Here is a 17,034-nt window from a genome sequence, read left to right on the forward strand (position 1 = left end):
TAATTAATTATATACACACACACACACCACACACACAGATATATATATTATAATATTATATCTATTATATATATATATATATATATCAGGTTTTATATAAAAGCTTAATTATCACCCATTTTTGTTCTGGGGGGGTGTTTGTTGCCTCTCTGCCTCTCTGTGGAAAGGTGCCTGGTGGCAGTTCATATTTCATTTCTGTTAAATTGGTGGTTTTCCAAGTCTGAATCTGTGTCTTGTAAATTGTACATTATATATTATATTTTTTTAAGATGTAAATAACATTTTGTTCTACTCTGTTTTTGTGGTTTAAGTTAATACACATCTTTCAGATCTGTAAAACATTAAAGCCTAGATGAGGAAGTCCAGACTGAACATTCATTAATTAAACCATCTTTATAGGTCAGTTAATTCAGATAAGTCACCCAAACCAATCTTCTTCTTCGTCTGGTGCAATATCTTGGGAATGCATGTATGGTTGATGATTGGAACAGACCAAAAAGTCCACCATGACATTATGACATTTGACAACTCTTTCCTGCGTGCCACAATCTTAACTTTCAAAGTTTCATCAGTTTTTGTAACACAACTGGAAAATGTTTGGGGAGGTTTGATTAGATCGAGAACAGTGGGCGTTTCATTCAGAGCTGTTGCAGTGTGATTATGGAGGACTACACCACTGCTGAAACAACAACTAGCACCCGACTTAGTTGGGTTCGAAACTTAACCAGCTTTGTGGACATTAACTGAAAAAACACCCACCCCATCTTGGTACTCTTGGATAAAAATATTCTAAGCAAACATATTTTGACTGGTTTCTTTCAATAATGGGCACTGATGACTTATTTGCACAGTAAGAGCAAGAATGGTGTATTAATAAAGTACATTTGTTTTTAATATGCTAGTATATTAAAATTACTGTACAAGAGACCTCCGAGCAATCAGTTTTATTTTAGTTTGTGCGCCTTTCTTTCTGTGTTCTGTAATCCAAGAGGTTAAACCAAGTAGGGTGAATTTGGTAACTGATGTTAATCAAAATTAATTTGTTAATCACCAGGTATTTTAGTATGGAAAACTTGCAAAAAGAAAGAAAAAAATTCTGACCACAATCACTTAAGTGTTTGTTTTTATTCACAAATGCACTGGTAAATAAGATTTGAAAAAACAATATGAATTACTCAGTTTCTAATTGTTCCCTTCACTTTTTTTCTATCAGGCAGCAATATAATATAAATAGTATCTCTTAACACAAAATGGATATAAACACGCATTTTCTAATCTGTTTTTGGAGTTTAAGTTAATGCAAGGTTTTTTATAAATGCAACAATCAAAAGTATAATCTGTTTTTGGAGTTTACAAGTAGATTACAAATAACATATTTTTACATTGTTCAATGCCTATGATAAATTCTGCAAGTATTGACCATCTATCGCTTATTTTGTCAAGAAAAGTTTAGCAATTCCTTTGTCAACATCACAAGTAAAACATGAACATTCTATAGATCAACATATTCGACTTGTCGAACTGAGACAAACGAAAATAGGTTGTAATTGGAGTAAGGACCATTTGTTAGGCGTCCCTCCACATCTCTCATTGTTCTGGTTTGCTGTTATTCTGGCTGGTTCCAGAATCTGCTGTTCCCTCCACGATGGCTGGGGCCTGAACTCCAAGAGCACTCCTGCCTGCAGCACCATGGCGCCACTGCTTTTTAAAAAAACTGCATGTTGTGTTTCACTTGTGTGTATCTTCTTACTAATATTTCTTTGATGATCTTAAAACATTAAAGTGTGACAAAGACTGCAAAAAAAATAAGAAAATCAGGAAGGGGGCCAACAATTTTTCACACTACTGTATATGTGACCCTGGAGGTCTTAAGTTGCTGGGGTATATTTGCCTAGCAATAGCCAAAATATACATTGGTATGGGTCAAATTATTGATTTTTCTTTTAATGCCAAAGATCACTTTAGGATATTAAGTGTACAGATCATCGTTCCCATGAAGATAGTTTGTAAATTTTCTACTGCAGATAAGTAAAACGTAATTTTTTTATTAGATAATATGCATTGCTAAGAAATTTATTTGGACAACTCTTTAACAGAGATTTTCTCAATATTTATATTTATTAATTTTTTTTTTTTTTTTTTTTGCACCCCAGTTTCCAGATTTCAAATATGTTGTATCTCGGCCCAAATATTGGAGTCCTGTCAATAACAAAAACATCATCAATAGAAAGCTTATTTATTCATAAAAATAGACCCTTATGACTGAGTTTATATATATATATATATATAGATATATATTATATATATATATAATATATATATATTATATATATCCATCTATCTATACTAGTTTATGCAAAGACATTTTAAAGGGGTTGTATAAGACGCAGTTCTCGTCTGTGAATTGTGCCTTACATATATTTTTAATTAATTGATCAATGACGCGCATTAACCAAACCATTATTCTTAACCCTTCACAGTAACGTCTCTAGTTTTAAACCCAGGGATTGAAGCCCCCAAAGGAAACCGGTAGTGACTTGAAAAGGGGTCTGTATGACGATCTGTGGCAGCTGCTACAAGCTGTGAGAAATAACACCGATCTACTGAATATTTACCATTGACATGTAGCACACGGCAGCAGTGTTTCCTTCTAGTGTGAGCGGAAAACATTACTATTCCTTCGTGCCATTTTCCGAGGCGAACCGTTGAAAAAACGACTTCCGAAAATATTATATTCAAAATACTGGCAGGTATTAATTGCGAGTATGACTTTTGCTACAGCGCTACTAGTACATGCTTCTTCTCCCGCCGAAAACTTGACGTCGCACTATTGCCTACTGTTGGAACTGCGCGCATCTGATGTGGCTACCATTAAAGAGAGCTCATGTCTTCTGTTGAATTGGTCCAAAACAAAGTGTCGGTTCCAAATACCATTTTTTTTAAATAAAATGAGCCTCTTTTTTAAATTGCTAAAAAAAATATATGTTTTATAGTAAATTTTACGCATTTATCATCTAAAAATATCTGATTTAAAAAATAGAACATGGAATAAAAAAATATATATATAAAAAAGGTTTTAAAAAATCCACTTCCTTTAAGGCTACACACCGCACTTCCCTTTAAGACAAACCATAACAACTCAACAGCTGATACGAAACATGGCGGCGGTAAACAAAGACTCCAAAGCACGGTGGGGGAGCAAATCAAAGCAATTTTGCGCCGCTGCAGGGGTCGACCGAGGCTGACTGACAGACGCGGACCGGGCTCAGCGGCGGCTCGAGTCGCGGAAGAAGTACGATGTGCGGCGGGTTTATCTGGGAGAAGCGTCATCGGGTCTGGTAGCGAGCTGCGCCGGCGCACGAGCCTCGAGCGCGCGCGGCGGCTAGCGCGGAGTATCTAATCCTGCTCAAATTCTGCATATGGAAGAGAAAATACCAGCAGAAATACGGGGCAAGTAAGTATTCTGATTTCACGAACGCCCTATTTGATCATGCATCACTTCACAAAATCACTGTGCAGTAGTAAAATTGGCTCAATGAGGCATCATGGGGCACAGGTGCATGCATACATACGTGGACTACTGTACTGTGCACAACACATATTCTGGTCTGAAACAACAAAATTCGGGCTATTTATTAGACTCTCTACCATATCGATTTTATGGCTTATTGGTTGTTTTGAAGGTACCAGCGTTTTCCTGAGAAAATACTATACTGCCTATGGTTATAGCTGTATTTTGTAGTTTGTTCTTGTGTAGTATGACTATTGTTTGGTACTTTATATTTTATATTTATATTTTATGGTGACAAGGTGGATGTGAACCAGAGACAGCTGTGCTTGCTAAGCTTTTCTTTTTAACTGAAGGGTTGTAACATGTCTCTTGTGTTGTGACGGACAGGAGGAAAACCCTTCCTGACAATGCCCAGTATCCTTCACAGGAAAAAGTAGTGAGTTAAAATATTTATTTTTATTTTAACCTAATCACCTAAATGTACTTTTTCCAAATAGTGTGTTTTTTTGAAGACCTCTCTCGCGAATATAAACGTGCAATTAAAAAAAGTTTGGGGGTCGGTTTTTTAGAGATTCTTATTATGTTTTTTGAAAGAAGCCTCTTCTGTTCAACCAAGGCTGTAAATTTATGTGTTGTTAAAAAATGCAGTAAAAACAAACAGTTAATATTGGGAAATATTGTTACCGTTTAAAATAACCTGCTTTCAATTGGAATAGATTTTAAAATGTAATTATTCCAGTGATGCCCAAAGCTGAATTTCCAGGCATCATTACTCCAAGTTTTTCAGTGTCACATGATACTTTCAGAAATCATTCTGATATATATTTTTTTTTGTTTTTGCAGGGAAGCAGGTGTCTGCCACCATGTTCGCAGGACAGTGGTGAGCCTGGTATCAAGGTCACTGTCTAGCCGTCGTGCCAGCATGAGCCTGATGCTGCAGGTGGTGGAGCCCACTGTGGGTTTGTATACCTCCGCACTGGGAAGTGTGGTGGACCGGTCATTCGTTTTGGCAGTACCTGACCTGGCCATGCAGGAGGCGAGTCCCGAGTCAGACGTGGGAGGATGGTGATTATGGAGAAAGATGAAGAGGAAAGGCCTACAAAGAAATCTCCTGTCATGAGGACGTGAGAGTATCAACCACCAAAAGTAAAGAAACTAAAAAACCACATGCAGCTGCAGGGTATATGAAGTCCTTACACAGTGTTCATGGTTGTTTTGTAGGGCCTTCCCAAAAATTTTTTTGTTCATGCCGAACCCCTCGTAGATTTCAAATAAATATCTTTAATAAATTTAACGGCGCATTTGCATTTGCACCCCGTTTTCCCTCCTGTCCATAACTGGATTTCCCCCTACATGCAAAAACAATGAATCAAATCTCTTCTTAATCTTACAGACGCCATCAGTGACTTGGAAGACAATGATCATGCTTCCCATGTGGAGCATCAGATGACATGCACGGTACCTCAGTGATCTACCAGGATCCCCTTCGGCCCCACAGCAGTCATCCCGCATCGCGAGCGCGTGTCCATGGGAGATGGAAGGTGCTCAAGGAGCCCGAGAAGCCAGGCCGCCCCTGTTGAGTCTGATGGAAAAAGCTTTGAGTGAGGATGCGTGAGAGAGAGACGACGACCCCTGTCCAGGGGAGCTCAAGCAGACGCTGCGAGAAACTTTAGAGAAGGCAGATAGTGGAGGCGGTTTGACGGAGAATTAGCCAATGCGTGGTTGTCACGGGCGCCCTTGAACGGACAGGCAGGGAGAGGGAGGATGCAGCAAACCGTTCTAGAGAATGGGTGTGTGGTGGGGGGAGGGAGTCCATCGCTGGGGGCAGCCCGTCCCAGTGCAGAGCCGCCTGTTTGAGAGTTCAGGACCTGAGACGGTGATTGGGCGATGTGGAGCTGCCGGATCAGCGTCCACACTGTGAAGGATCTCAAGTCTGTCAAAAAGGGGTCACAAGAGACCCTCTAGTGGGTCCACAAGATGACTTAAAATAATTTGAAAATAAATCAAAATGTGCTTTTTAAATAAATGCGTAAAAAAGCCTTTATCACAAATGACTGAAGTCTATTTTTTTAAATAAATAAAGTATATTCATAATAAAAGATTTAAAGCAGAGTTATTATAGTTAACTAAAACTAAAACCATACAAATTAATAACTTGAAATGAAAAGCAATAAAATGAAATTTAATGAAAAAATATTTGTTATTTTATTTAATCAATACTTTTAGTTGCAATTTAACAGGGAGTACTAATAAATAAAATAAAATAATGTAAACTAAATCTAAAAAAAAAAGATTAAGACAAAAAGAAAAACTATACGCAATAAAAAAAACACAAAAAAAAAGAATAAAAATGGCCAAAAACATACAACAAAATTATTTAAAAAAAACTTAAATTAAAGTGACAAAATAGGAAATATAAAATTAAAGTCTAATCTCAAAATATGTTAACCAAAATACCATTATTTTTTTACTTGTCATTTTTTGTAATTTGTATTATTTTTTTTTTTTATTTAATCAAAATGAACACTGGCTTACTGAAACTTCTGGAATTTTGAATTCTGGATATATATCTATATATATATATATATATATATATTATAGTATATATATATATATATATATATATATAATTCATTTAAAAAAAACAAGCCGCTTTTTCTTTTTTAGGTCAACTTATTTACATATTATTTAAATTGAATTCAAATTAAAGAAACTACAATAAATACTAAAATAATGTATTAATTTTATGCTTATTTTAAATAAAAAATGTTAAATTTTTTTTTTTTTTTGTCATTTTTAGAATTGCAAAAAAAATAATAGTAATAGACTCAACCTCATTCATTTTTGCATACAATTCAATAATATTGGCTGCAATTAACTATTTAATAGTAATTTTTACATGCAGTTGATATAAAAATGCTAAATACATTTTAATTTCTGAGATGGACTTACAAATTATAGTTGAAAATTTTTGCATAATGTGCTTTTTCACATACAGTAGGCAGTATGAAGTGTATGCTGCGCAGTGTGCATTAAACAGTACAAACAAACACAGGCCTTGTTATGTAGCTGAGAATCCAGTTATTGTTAAGGTGTTTTTCTAGTGGTTGTATTGTAAGGCACACAAATTCCTTATTGCTTCGTTGCCTGATTTCCATTGTGTGTATTGAGATGTTAATGAAGTTCCCTATGGATAGGCCACAGAAAGGTTACCGTCCGGTTGCCATTGTCACAACACGTCCCTCATTTGACCGTTTGCAGTCAAATGAGTCCTTTTGCATATCTGGTGTTTTAAAGGGATAGTTCACAACCAAAAATGAAATTCTGTCATCATTTGCTCACCCTCGTGTTGTTCTAAACCTGTATGACTGACCTTCTTCTGTGGAAGACAAAAGAAGATATTTTGAAGAACGTTAGTAAACAATAGGGCTGCACGATTAATCGCATGCATTTGTCATGCGTGTCTCATCAGTAAAGCCGGTTCCGTGATTAGCGGTAAATGTCTGTCACTGTTTTTAAACGGGAGCGGCAGTTAATACACAGAGCCGTAGTTCACTGACAAGCTACGCAATATTCTGTTCATAATTGAGATTAATCGCATTCGATTATGAACACGATATTGCTTAGCTTGTCAGTGAACTACGGCTCTGTGTATAACTGCCGCTCCGTTTGGAAAACAGGTGACAGACATTTACCGCTCATCACGGAACCGGCTTTACTGATGAGACACGCATGACAAATGCATGCGATTAATCGTGCAGCCCTAGTAAACAAACATCCATACTATGGAAGTCAGTGGGACCCAAAATTGTGGGTTGCAAAAATTATGACAGAATTTTCATATTGGGTGGACTGAATATTGAATATCATAGTCATGTGTCATATTTTTTGGTTAAAGAACTACTAATGGATATTTTAGCAGAATAGTTCTTTTACAAATTAAAATAGTTATTATTACTCACTGCATGTTATTACAAAACTTTTATGACTTTCTTTTGTCAGTCACACAGTAGTTTTTGCAAGCCGCCTTTTCCCATGCTGTAAAGGCATAACAATGTCATATCAATTTACATTAATTAATAATCAAAATAATCTCAATTACAAAGTTTTTGTTATTTTCTCTCTCTTGATTATAGTTTTAGTTTAGTTGTAGTTTTCAGTGACTTCTGGTTTATTTTTTCCCCAGTATTTAGTTTTTTTAGTTCAGGTTTAGTGTTTCATGGTTGTCAAAGATACAGTGTTCATCTGATATTATTTAAATATTTTTAAATATATTTTGCGTTTCTCACAGCTGTATAGTAACATTTTCAATTTATTTAGCTTTCATTAAATTTATAAAATGTATGTGTTATAAAAATAAAAAAAAGGTTATACATTTGTTTTTTTGTTTTTTATTCCAATACGCTGTGTTCTAAACCAAAATTAATTAATGGTAATTTTCAATTTTATTTTAGTGACTTTAGTGGCCAAGGATTGTCAAATTGTTTTTATTTTAGTTGTATTATTTAATGACTGCAGGGTTAATGTTTTCATTGATATAATATTTTAATGCAATTGCATTTCTCACAGATATCCAGTGGCATTTGATGAGCCTTTGTGAAATGTATGTTTATAATATAAAAACACAAAAAGGTTATACAGAAACTTTTCCAATACACTGTGTAACTAAAACTAGATCATTTACAGTTTTATTTTAGTGATTTCAGTGGCCAGGGGTTGTCAAACTGCAAAAAGCCCCATAAAAATACAATAAAAATAATTGTCAAAATTGTATTAGATGATACATTTTTTTTTAAACAGTTTCTTCTTTCCAATAAATATACATAAATATACAATTCCAAACTTTTATTTTTTTTCTCTCTCTCTTTAGTTGTAGTTTTTCAGTGTTTTCTAGTTTTAGTTTTTCAGTATTTCATTTTTTATTTTAGTTTTAGTATTTTATTGCTGCAAAGTTGATGTGTTTGCTAGTATTATTGGAATATTTTTTAAACAGCATTGCATTTCTCACAGCTGCCTAGTAACATTTTCAATTTAATGAGCCTTTATGGAAGCTATACACATGTTATAAAAAACCCTATGTACAATATAGGTGTTATAGGTTTTAGGTGGGTCAAACAGCCAAAAAGCACCATAAAACTCCAAATAAAACACCATAAAAGTCGTCCATATGACTTTGCAAATTTGAATATGCCAAAAATGGGATTAAATTTGATCTATTTGTCACATGGCTTTCATACGACTTCAGGAAAGACAAGTTTTATGATACTTCAGTGGTACTGGTTCAGGATGTTTTATTTTTGTGTTTTCAGCAGAAGAAGAAAGAAGTGTATTCTGTTTAGATATAATGTTAATCCCTGATTTTTGATAAACTCTAAACTCTTTGGATTACCCTAATTACTTAGTTTTTTCTTCCCATAGCTGATCATTATTACAGGCCCAAGTTACGAGGCTCTGGCGTCTGAAGGCCTTCAGCTGAACGTGGGTGGCGGTGATGTTGAGGAGGTCACATGTACGCTGATCGAGGATGTGTCGTATAATCAGATGTGTCAGTCACGTTCCCAGCGCCGGTACAGTGAGATCATACTCATCAAGTGACCTGTCCTGTATTTCAGCTCTTAAACATGGACTCATCAGTTACTCATAGTGTGCTCTGAAACAATTTAACCACTTTTAACTACTTCCCTTATGAGACTTAGTATCAGTTTACACCAGTTTCAGTAATATAAAGCTATTTGAGGATTTTGATCTTTTAAATTCGTGATGTTCTGAGACACTATGTTGATATGTTTTAATGATTTCAGATCTGGCTGAGAAGCAGTTCTTGGATCCCAGTGTGAAGAAACGCACTGTTCCAAAGAGCTTCAGCAGTCTCTCAGTAGGTCAGTCAGTGTGGACCCTACAGTTTTTTCACACATGAAACCTCTTACGTTTGTGTGCATATATATATATATCGATATATATATATATATATATATTATATATATATATATATATATATGATTGATTCATATATTATTTTCTTTTTTTTTCATCTGATAGACTACCGTTGAAAAGTTTGGTGTTGGTAAGATTTATTTTTTAAAGAAATGAACACTGCATCAGTGTCAGGAGGATGCATTAAAACTGACAAAAGTGACAGTAAAGGCATTTATAATGTTACAAGCGATTTCTGTTTCAGATAAATGCTGTTCTTTTGAACTTTCATATTCATCAAGAATCCTGAAAAATGAAACACATCATGATTTCCACTAAAACAACATAAAATGTTTCTTGAGCAGCAGATCAGCATATTAGAATGATTTCTTAAGGGTCATGTGACACTGAAGACCGGTGTATATTTAGATTTGTGAATTAGTTAATTTTTTAATATGATGCATTTCATTATTGCATTAAACATGCATATACTTAAAAAAAATATTTCTGTTTTTAAAACTGAATAAATAAAAGCAGTTTTGGTGAGCTTCATTCAAGCAGTTTAAATCAGTTGTGTATATTGACTGGACATCTGAATGTCCTAGTTTTGTTCACGCCTTCTTAACCGGTATTGTTACACCTTTTTAACATGTCTGATTTTTCCCAGGAATTAAACAACTCCTTATGATGGGAAATTGCAGGAAGTGATTCGCCAGCTTTCTGTCGTTGAGTTGGGTTGGGTTGGGTTCATACATGACTTCAAACCTAAAAAATATGGAAAATTTATAGAAACTGCTAATGAAATGTTTGAAATAATGATGTTTTAATGTTTTTGAAAGAAATCCTATCTGCTCACCAAGGCTGCATTTATTTGATTCAAAATACAGTAAAAACAGACATATTGTGAAATATTATTGCAATTTCAAATAACTAATTTCTATTTGAACATATTTTTAAAAGCTAATTTATTCATGTGATCAAAGCTGAATTTTCAGCATCATTACTCCAGTCTTCAGTGTCACATGATCCTTTAGAAATCATCCTAATATGCTGATTTGATTGCTATTAGTTATTACTGGTGCACAATTATTAAAAATGGTTTTAATTAATCAATGGTGAAAAACAGCTGCTTAATATCTTTGTGGAAACCAAATCATCATATTCTGTGCATATTACTTAATTACAGCGAAATAAAAACTCCTCACAAATGTTAAAAATGTTATGCCGCTTTGTGTTTCACAACGTCACGCTCTACGAAATGAGTGGAAGTCACTCAGTTTGGGACATCAGCATGGTGTGTGTTTGTGTGTCAGGTGTAAGCGGAGCCGGCGGGGTCCAGTAATCGAGGCAGACGGCATGCTGAAGATGTTTCACTGTCCGTATGAAGGCTGCAGACAGGTGTATGTGGCCATTAGCAGTTTCCAGGTGAGCTCATGCGTGCAGTGAATGCCGGAGAATCCCTCATACGCAACCAACCAATGCCACAGACAGTACAACACTTTAAAACCTAGAACGCTGGGAACATTAGACAACTGTGAACACTACATTGATGTAACCTGACAACTGGTGGCTTTTCTGGTTTATTTTTCAAGTCAAGAGGAAACGTCTCTATTGCCCTCTACTAAATGTCTTGGTGCACCTTAGTAATAGGAAGTAACCTCTCCCTACATGATAGGATGGGGTAAATCTTGTAAAGACATTGGAGATGTAGATCCTGCTAATATATTTCTCAGAGTTGTTTAATTTTTGCTTATGTCAGATTAATCTCATTGATGAACTCCTGCCCTGCAATCATGTGGAACAAATCAAATACTAGTTTCTTATTAATTTTGAGGTGTTTGATTGCCAAAAAAATAGTGCACTGTTTTGGGTGGAAGAACATCACACTTCTTCTCACAGAAAATATTTCGTAGCATTTTGCCTTTAGACATATCATAATTGTAATAGTGAATAGGTCATGTTTTATTCTGAGGACATGGTTTTATGTGCTAATCCTGATTTTCCAGGTTAAGAATTATGGACGCAGTGCGACTGAAGAAAAGAAAATGCACACACAGATGTAGATATTTTTCTGCTACATCTGTGAGTGTTTTCTACATTCAACAACAGTGATAGAAAATTACAGATTTGGACACTAAAGGGAATTAAAACATTTAAATGAGAAATATACACGACATATATATTACCTGTGCTACCTAAATTGCTATACAGTTATACTATTATATTATAGAAGATATATATATATCATATATATATATATATGAGATATATTATAGCTAGATATCTTATATCTATATATATTATATTATACTATACTAAAGTTATATATATTATGTTAAAATAATTCATAAAATTTTATTTGTGGAAAAAAGTGTATGTGATTTATTGTGTTTTTGTTGTAACTCTATATGTATATTTATATTATTTATTATGTTTTTTTTTTTTTTGAAAAAGTGTATGTGGTTTTATTTTTTTTTATTTTTTTTTTTTTAGTATTTTTTTCATAAGTTAAGAACATTCTGTGAAAATATAACCTTGATATCTTTAATACTGGCAGAGTTTTTGTGATTCACTGTTTTCTACATAAAATCATCCCAATGTTGAAATCAAACTTTGCTGCTTGTTATATCATAATTAGGTTTTGAGACTTTATCCTGTATTTCACAGAAGAGGGTACATATTAGTTGTTTTTTGCAAAAAGAAGCAGAATTTTTTTGAGTTTTTAAGATGCAGGGCTGGTAATAAATGAATAAGTAATTATAAATGTGAATCAGCTATTTTGACGTTATTATATTCAAGACATCATAATAAAAAAAACATTCTACCACAAGACAGAGCATGATCTTATGCAGTTCTAATCGTACTGTCAGACAAGCAACAATCATAAAGTACAGATAAAAAGCACACTGTCTGCTTCTGGTTATAAGATTTTTATGATGTACGTTGGACAGAATCACGTGAACCTGGTGCACAGGAAGGGCCGGACCAAAGTCTGTCCTCACCCAGGCTGCGGGAAGAAGTTTTATCTGTCTAACCATCTTCATCGGCACATGATCATACACTCAGGTACAGCCGTCAGATATTATGTGCTTGTGCCAGTCTTATTTTAGTATCAGTGACACACTATTATATTGCCGTTCATTTAAAATTAATTTTAATATCTTCTGTTTTCACTCTAATTTCATTTAAAATGTTGTTGTTTTGTCATTTTTATTAGTTTTTTTTTTTTTAAATGTCTATATTTTTGATTATTTTTGATTTAATAGTTTTAGATATTTTAGTTAAACTAAACAAACGAGAAATGTTGCCTAAACAATTAGCTGACATAAAATAAGGTTATTTTTTATATATATTTTATTTTTATCCAATTCACAGCACATTTTTTGTTGTTTTCTTCTCCTTTTTTATTGCTGTAGTTTTAATTTAGTTGTAGGTTTTCAGTATTTATTTAAATTTTAGTGTTTTTCTTTAACATTTTTAATTTAACTCATAATTTCTCTGATTGCATTTCTTACAGCTGTATAGTGACAAATGGTCTTATATCTATATCTGTGTGTACAGTATGTATATATGGACTTGCACACACATTATTATTTAATGGAGTTATAAAAAGGTATATTATAAAATAATATAAAAAAATGTAAAAGTTACTTTTGTTTTTTTAATCAACTAATGATATCTTATCAGTAATCAAAAAGATATTTTTACGGTCGTGCAGGTGTGCGAGCGAGACTTTATCTGTGAAACATGTGGGAAGTCATTTAAACGCAAGAATCACTTAGAAGTGCACAGACGAACACACACGGGAGAGACGCCGTTACAGTGAGTTCAGTGAAAAGGTACATGTGGGCTAAATATATATATTGAATGTCACTTCATGAGTGTTTTTCTTGAACCCGTCCCTACAGATGTGAGATATGTGGCTATCAGTGTCGACAGAGAGCCTCTCTCAACTGGCACATGAGGAAAAACACAGTCTGAAGCGCACTTCAACTAAACGTGTGAACACTGCGGCAAACGCTTCGAGAAACTCGACAGCATCAAGTTCCAACAAACTTAAGAGCCATCCAACAAACAGCCCACCTGAAGAAGTCCTGAGTATTGTGCAAAGATTTATTAAGGCTGTCGAACAAAGCAGGAACTGCATTTTGTGCACTTTAAGGTGTATTTACATTTGTAAAAATCAAGACCTGGTATTGACCTAATATATGCTTGATAGATACTCAAATAGAGGAGAAAAGGACATGCAAAACATACAGAGAGACTCTGATCTAGAGAATCGAAACCGTTTTTGTTTTGTCAAAAAGTGTGTTTGTAGTTGTTTCCTGTGCTGGACACAGAAAAACAAAACTTTACTTCTGCTGACACTGTATGACAAAAAAAAAAAACATATTCATGTTTACACCAGTTTTTTCTTAAATCAAGATCTTAATCTTATGGTATTATCCAAATCAGGGTGGTATAATTAAAGTTTTTGTCTGCTGTACCTTGCAGAAACCCATACTGCTTCATTAAAACTTCAATTTATTTACATTGCCTGTCCAGTCCACATTTTAAAAATGTTTGTTAGAACATAGTCTTCTATGTAGCCTGAAATATTCCTGGACAACATATTGGTTGTGTTATCATTTATAACTTAAGGGGATATGCTGAATATACCCCATATACTGAAATTGTAAGCACATAACCATCAACTCATTAGTTTTTTACAAAAGTATGCATTTATATCCGTCCTTCGCTATCCAAGATGTAGATGAATCTTTTTCTTCATCTGAACAGATTCTGAAAAATGTAGCATTCCATCACTTGCTCACCAGTGAATCCTCTGCAGTGAATGGGTGCCGTCAGAATGAGAGTCCAAACAGCTGATAAAAACATCACCGTGATCCATAAGAATGTTTCCACCAGTGATAGAGTCCATCTCCTGTTGTTCTCTCATATAAACATCCACCCACATTTTTGTTTAGATCTATTTTGGACTGTTTTTGCTTGTAAATGGTGCTTGATCTGTGCATATTTCACTGGAGGAAGCAATATTATGGATTTTACACTTGTATATTAGCCAGAAACAACAGTTTGAAGTTAAAAACGTCTTAATCATGGATGTTTAGTACAAACATTCAGATTTTCACTTGACAAGACAGTGAGTTGTGTGAATTATTGTGATGTTTTTATCAGCTGTTTGGACTCTCATTCTGACGGCACCCATTCACTGCAGAGGATCCATTGCTGAGCAAGTGATGTAGTCAGCAAACCAACTCCTCTACATCTCGGAAGGCCTGATTGTAATTTTCAGCCAATTTTCATTTTTGGGTGAACTGTTCCTTTTCAGCTGTTGAAAAAAATAAAAAAAAGATATTTTAAACAATGTTGGTAAACAAGCAGTTGATGGTAGCCATTGACTTTCATAGTATTTTTTCCCTGGTTATGGAAGTAAATGGCTAATGTGAACTCTTTGGTTACCAACATTCTTTAAAATATCATTCCTCATACAGGTTTAGATGAACAAGAGGGTGAGTAAGTGACAGGATTTAATTTTTGGGGGTGAACTGTCCCTTTAAGTGTTAATTCTGTTTTTTTTTCTGAATTTAGACTGAATTTCAGAATTTAACTCTGAATTCTATTTCACCCAATCTTTTAGAATCTTGATAAGCTGAAATTCTAAACAGAGGGACATTATTTTCTTCAAGGTACAACATGATTCATCATCATATACAGTTTATGTATAAATAGATACATGCTTATATTTGTAGATTCTGAGTTGGTGGTTGTTGACAAAAAATAAACCTTTCCTTCCGTTTTTCTCTCTCGTTTCAATAGTAAGTCAACGATCATATTTCACATACCTGAAGCTATTTTAAATGCAAATGTTTACATGTAAACAATCCAAAACTACAACAAATACACAGTCGTTTAGAATATGTGCACTAAAACAGAAGTTAATTGTGCTGATGGAAGCAGTGTATAAGACGAGTAATGCATTTATCGAAGCAAAAAATCATTAAACTTGTTTATGCTTCTTGGTTCATGAAAAGCAGGACACGCTGTTTTGTGATGCTGATTCTCAGTAATAATTTATGAGGAATGGCTCTGAATCTGAACTGCACAGGGAAGTGTTATTGAATATTTCAACTCTCAGGTAAAGAAAGTTCCCCTTGTGCCACGTTCATTTGCGCTTTCTTTATTGTTTTGTGGGCAGTTTTTATTATAAATGTCCCTGTTTTATTATTTGTACATCACGTTGTTCCTAAATTCTTCAAGTTCCTGGATAATGTTTGATTAAGAGAAGGATTCAGTGCAGTGTTTCTGTTTAAATGAATTAAAGGGTGACTGAAAGCACAATGACCTTGTTTGAAGTGTTATGAGGATGTTGTGTCATAACTCAGGCCTTGAGAGACTAAGACTGTCAGGAGCAGTGACGGCTGCGTGTTTAATTGGCTGGTCGAAGGTTGGGAAAAATGCCGGTTTGTCTGCAGGTGGAACACTGACGTCATTGTTCCTCTTAATAATCAACTTTTTGTACCTGCAGAACTCTGAATTTTCTTTGTAGCTTTTGTCTTAGTATTTAAAGGGTTACTCCACCCCAAAATGAAAATTTTGTCATTAATCAACTTACCCCCATGTCGTTCAAAACCTGTAAAAGCTTTGTTTGTTTTCAGAACACAATTTAAGATATTTTGGATGAAAACCTGGAGGCTTGTCAACGGTCTCCTCTGTGTCTCTCCATATCATCGTATGCTGAGTATGCTCTTCTGTGTCATCCGCGCAACAAGGATGCGCTGTTTCCACACGTATTTAGCTTTGATTTGAAATAAAACAGCGCATCCTTGTGGCGCGGATGACACAGAAGAGCATACGGTGAAATGGAGAGACACAAAGGAGACTGTTGACAAAGGAATTATTGAATACAGGTGTTGTTTTTGTTTTCTGCGCTTACAAAAAGTGTTCCCGTTGCTTCATATAACCCAGATTGCACGTCTGATGGCAGATGGAGTATTCTGATCATGACTTTCATACCGTTTTATGGACTTTGACACTGTTATTTACTTGGCAGTAAATGGGACAGTCTTAAGCCTCCAGGTTTTCATCCAAAATATCTTAAATTGTGTTCTGAAAACAAAAACAAGCTTTTACAGGTTTTGAATGACATGGTGGTAAGTGATTAATGACAAAATTTTCATTTTGGGGTGGAGTATCCCTTTAATTAGTGTAATCTGAGATGTCATTTATTTGAAAAAAAAAAATCTGTTTCTGACAAGCTTTCTTCGAAATTCTATATTTTATTTACAGTAATTGTATAGTTTTACTTGTCACTCTTGTTTTCTTTTGTTCCAGCTGTAGATTGCGATTTAATTTTCTTGATTTTCTGGTCTTGTGATCCGCCAGGATTGTGAAATCAGTTTTGTTGGCGTGAATCTTTTGTTCCTTTTGTGTGATGCAGAATTTCCTCCTATGTTTTTCTTAATCCATAATTACACTCCTACTCATAACAAAGCATTTGTACATAATAAATATGCATCGCATGTACACACATACGCATATCCCCCCTAATATTTTGCTTTGTACCAACCAACCAACACATTTTCCTGTTGACTTGAAGTCAGTCGTTG

At 34.4% G+C, this 17,034-nt stretch overlaps 1 pseudogene; it reads left to right on the top strand.

Moving 5' to 3' along the window:
• The first annotated feature begins 834 nt into the window (after positions 1 to 834).
• On the top strand, positions 835 to 13,484 carry LOC122138708 (annotated as a pseudogene).
• The last annotated feature ends 3,550 nt before the right edge of the window (positions 13,485 to 17,034 follow it).

This window comes from Cyprinus carpio, chromosome A3, assembly GCF_018340385.1.
Source record: "Cyprinus carpio isolate SPL01 chromosome A3, ASM1834038v1, whole genome shotgun sequence".
Taxonomy (NCBI): Eukaryota; Metazoa; Chordata; class Actinopteri; order Cypriniformes; family Cyprinidae; genus Cyprinus; species Cyprinus carpio.